Source organism: Manis pentadactyla, chromosome 13, assembly GCF_030020395.1.
Source record: "Manis pentadactyla isolate mManPen7 chromosome 13, mManPen7.hap1, whole genome shotgun sequence".
NCBI lineage: Eukaryota > Metazoa > Chordata > Mammalia > Pholidota > Manidae > Manis > Manis pentadactyla.
Window position 1 is genome coordinate 45,644,162 of NC_080031.1, and position 4,191 is coordinate 45,648,352.

Consider the following 4,191-nt stretch of genomic DNA (forward strand, 5'->3'; position numbering starts at 1 on the left):
AACAGGTAAATGTCCCCTTTTTTACAGGTTTCTGTTTTTTTCCTTTTTCATGGATAGATGAGCTATGCCTCCTGATCTCAAATGTCTTGGCTTTGTGAACTGGGGATCCTGTGGTGCCCAGAAGCTGAAGACTCTTGCACACCAGTGTCAGATTCTCTATTGCAGTGGGGCCAAGGTTGCTGCTGTTGAGCTGTGGGAAGGGTGAATATTCTTCCTAGTCACTGATCTCTGACAGCAGAGGATTCACCATTTCATGCCCTTTGTGTGGAGTAAAGCCCTTCTTCTCGGATTCATTGTGAGTGGTCTGAATTCTGTCTACTTGGCAGGGGTTCCCCAATCTGGGCTCAGTGTATTGACAGGAGCAATTGAACAATGAAGAGCTGCTATGAGGCTGAGCCACCAGTGATGGAGCTGGAGAATCTAGAACTGGCTCCCACAAGTGCCTGAACATTTGTACAGAAGGAGGGCTAGAAAATCCAGAAAGTCTCCTCCTTCCATCTGCTGAGCTGCAAAGTCAGACCACTGTTGGGCAGAACAGACTTAAAAGGGTCGGTCTGCAGCTTTGCAAAATCATAATGCTGGACCACCAGCAAGTGAGATGGAGCACTTGAAGCTGGCTCCCATGAGTGCCTACCAGCTGAGCTGAGAGGGGCTGCAGAACCATTACCCACCTTCCCTTTTGCCTCTGGAGAGTGTCATCTGACTCCCACCCCTATGAACAACTTCCCACTGCTGTTAAATGTTTCAAACTGTGACCTCCGTATTGGGTCTCTGCAGCAACCATGGAACATACATGAGCTCAACAATGGACAGGAGTCTTGGCCTCACAGAGTGCTCCAGCTCTTCCCAATGCCTAGGCCCTTTAATCACCAACGCCCAATGCAATGTGGAGGCATGATCTCACAGCAGATCTCAGCATCACGTATGCTGGATTCCTGAGCACTCATCCCCTTCCTGTTCTGTCCCTCTCCCTCCTAATTCTGGGATGGAATGTAGAAGGGATGAGGACACTGATTTGTCACGTGTTTGCGGCTTTACACTTCTCAACATGGTCTTCTCTACTTCACTGGTTGGACATGGTCTGCACTGTTGTATTCATGTTATTGTCAGGTTAGTTTGTATTTTTGGTAGTTGTTTTCTTGGTGTGGATGTGGGAAGTGTTTTCTTCTTGATGTCTTATTTGCCACATTTTTTAAACCCTCTCCTAGAACTTCATTGTCTGTAAAGACCCCCGATCCTTGACAGGTGTCTTCTCAGTGCTCCTTTCATATCCTTATTCCTCAGGGTGTAGATGAAGGGATTGAGGATGGGGGTGACGATGGAATAAAACAGAGAGATGAACTTGGCCACATCTTGGGAGTAGCTGGAAGGGGGCTGCAGGTACATGTACATGGCTGGAAGGAAGAAGAGGGACAGCACCACAAGATGAGAGGAACAGGTCCAGAAGGCTTTGTGCCATCCAGTGGAGGATGGGATCCTGAGCACAGCAAATGCAATGAAGCCATAGGAGAGGAGGATGAGACTAAGGGGTACCGGCACAAAGAAGGCCAGCAACACAGCCAGTGTGATTTCATTCACTCTGGTGTCAGCACACGACAGCTTGATCATGGCCGGAACCTCACAGAAGAAATTGTTCAGCACCTACCGCCCACAGAACGGCAATGGCACAGTCAGGATGACCTGAATGAAGGAGTTTCCAAAGCCGCTGATCCAGGACACAAGCACGAGCTGCTGGCAGAGGGTACGGTGCATGATAACAGCATACCGCAGGGGCTCACAGATGGCCACGTAACGGTCCATTGCCATGGTGGCCAAGAGGATACACTCAGTGCAGCCCAGCCAGTGGAAAACCGCATACTGCACAGTGCAGCCACCGTAGCTGATTGTCTTCCTGGAGCTGCCAGTGTTGACCAGCACCTGCGGGACTGTGGTGGTGGTGTAGCAGAGGTCCAGGAAGGAGAGGTGGCTCAGGAAGATGTACATGGGGCTCTGTAGCTGGGGATCCAGCTTGGACACCAAGGTGATCGAAATGTTCCCCAACATGGCCAGAACATAGGAAACCAGGAGGACCCCAAATAGAGGCAACTCCAGCCACGGTCTGTCAGAAGCACCTAGAAGGATGAAGTAGTTTGGGGTATCCCCCAAGAAGCTCTTATTGTCACTTCTCATGCTGAGGTAATTTCTGGACCCTGTGATCAATCAGGAAAGACAGGATGAGGAAAAGCTGAGAAGAGGAATTAACTGCCTTCCTTATACTTGTACCTGGAAATTTCCCAGGCTCTGGTTTTACCTCTGTGGAGACACAGAAATGTGGGTGATCAGAAGCAAGGTGCAGAGGCGTTGCTTGTGTGTCTTGTTTTCTCTCCTGCAGTGACTTTGGCTATGAAATCCAAACTTTCTGAACTTCAATTTCTGTATCCGTCCTATGGGGAGAAACAACTGCTTCAACTATATAGTCTCAGTTATGGTAGAGAGGAATTGAGATGCGAAAGCATACCATAAAAGTAATTTTCTTCCCGTTTAGTCAAATTTGGCTATTCCTCTCATTCTCATTAGAATGCTTGACTCCTCTCTTTACACTCAGTGGCAGGGCACTGAACACTTTCTGAGGTTCTCCTGTTCTGCCATTTGGGGGAGGTGGTAGAAGTGGAGTGGGAGGTGGCACAATGCGAGTGTGATGGCTTATAAGCAGGTAGGGGACTTACTGCCCTGAACACACCCTGCTCATCTTCGAAGGCTTACATCTGCCTGCCTCTCCATGCAGAGGTGCTCCCTGGATCTCAGCAACATGCCGGTCTCTCTCCCAGGACCCTCTCACACCCTGAGAACACTGTCACTCACTTTGGCAGTTTGGAAAGTTACAATCCAATGTCCTCTGATTCCCTGGAGTGAAGTAATGATGTCACTTCAGAATTTTATTTGTCACGGTACCTGATGAGACACTGAGGCATAGGATTTTGAACATGGAGATTAAAATATTGTCCTATGTAAGGTATTCAGCCCTCAGAGTTGCCAACTGAAGGCTCACATTGCCTCTCGAGACAATATTCATCGGGTAGGGGATTCAAGATGGTGGCATGAGAGGTGAGACAGAGTAATTCTCCCCAAACTACAGATAGTGCGATCATATAGTTAATAAAACCCTAAACAGGAACCCTAAAACAGGAGCAGGAGGAAAGGCTGCATGAGACTGCACACAGACCTCACGAACAGAGCAGACCTCATCAAACAGGGTAACAAATGAAATCCATCAGTCCCGTGATCCAGCAGGACCCAAGCCCTTCCCCCACGTGAGCTCACCAGCAAGAGGAGGAGAAATGGAGTGGGGGAGGGGGTGAACCCTGGGACTGCTGAACGCCCAGCCCTGGAGGTCTGCTTTGCATGCAGAAACCAACACTGTGTGGTGCTAAGGAGGATGAAGAGCTTGTACAGGCGGAGTGCCTGGGGGACTAACAATCCCGCTTTTGTGGAGTGTGGGATCCACACCCCGCTGCTCTGAGACTAAGGAAAGGTGTCAGTCTGAGAGGCTTCCTGGTAGTGAGAGGACTGCTGAATGGGTGGGGTTTTCACAGAGCTGCTGTGTTGGGGAGGGGAGAGCTGGACAGTGTTGTCTGAGTGTGCTCTGCACAGCTGGTTGGGAACTTTGAGGAGCTCCAGGCACTCCATCTCCTTGGCTGCCTACTCAGCTCCGAGGCCACCAGTGTGATATGCAGCCTGGTGAGCCTTTCTCCTGGCCTGACAGCACCAGTTTGCAAAACCACACTCAGTGTGCTGGCATCAGGCCAGCCACAGGGAGGACCCATCCACAAAGGCTAGAGATGCAAAGCCAAGAGTCTTACACCTGTGTACTCGGCCCTCTGGCTCTGACACCAGACATGCACTACAGACAGAAATCAGGAAATATCTCTTTCCTTCCCCAAGGCAACAGCTCCTCTTCCCTACGACACCCAATGACACTCTAGGGGCCGAGCAGCTCCAGAAATGAGTTTCTGAGCACTAACGGGCACCACATAGAAATATGAAACATCAAAAGACCCTGGTTCAGACCCAAATCTCACAAACCCCAGAAAAAAGGCCAAATGAAATTAAACTCACCAATCTTCCTGAAGGAGAGTTCAAAATAAAAATCATAAACATGCTTATGGAGGTACAGAAAAATATTCAAGAACTCAGAACGAATTTAAGTTGCAG

General features: G+C 49.4%; 1 pseudogene; it reads right to left on the reverse strand.

Moving 5' to 3' along the window:
* Window positions 1-1,212: 1,212 nt before the first annotated feature.
* LOC118921881 (olfactory receptor 2B11-like) lies at window positions 1,213-2,169 on the reverse strand (annotated as a pseudogene).
* Window positions 2,170-4,191: the final 2,022 nt, after the last annotated feature.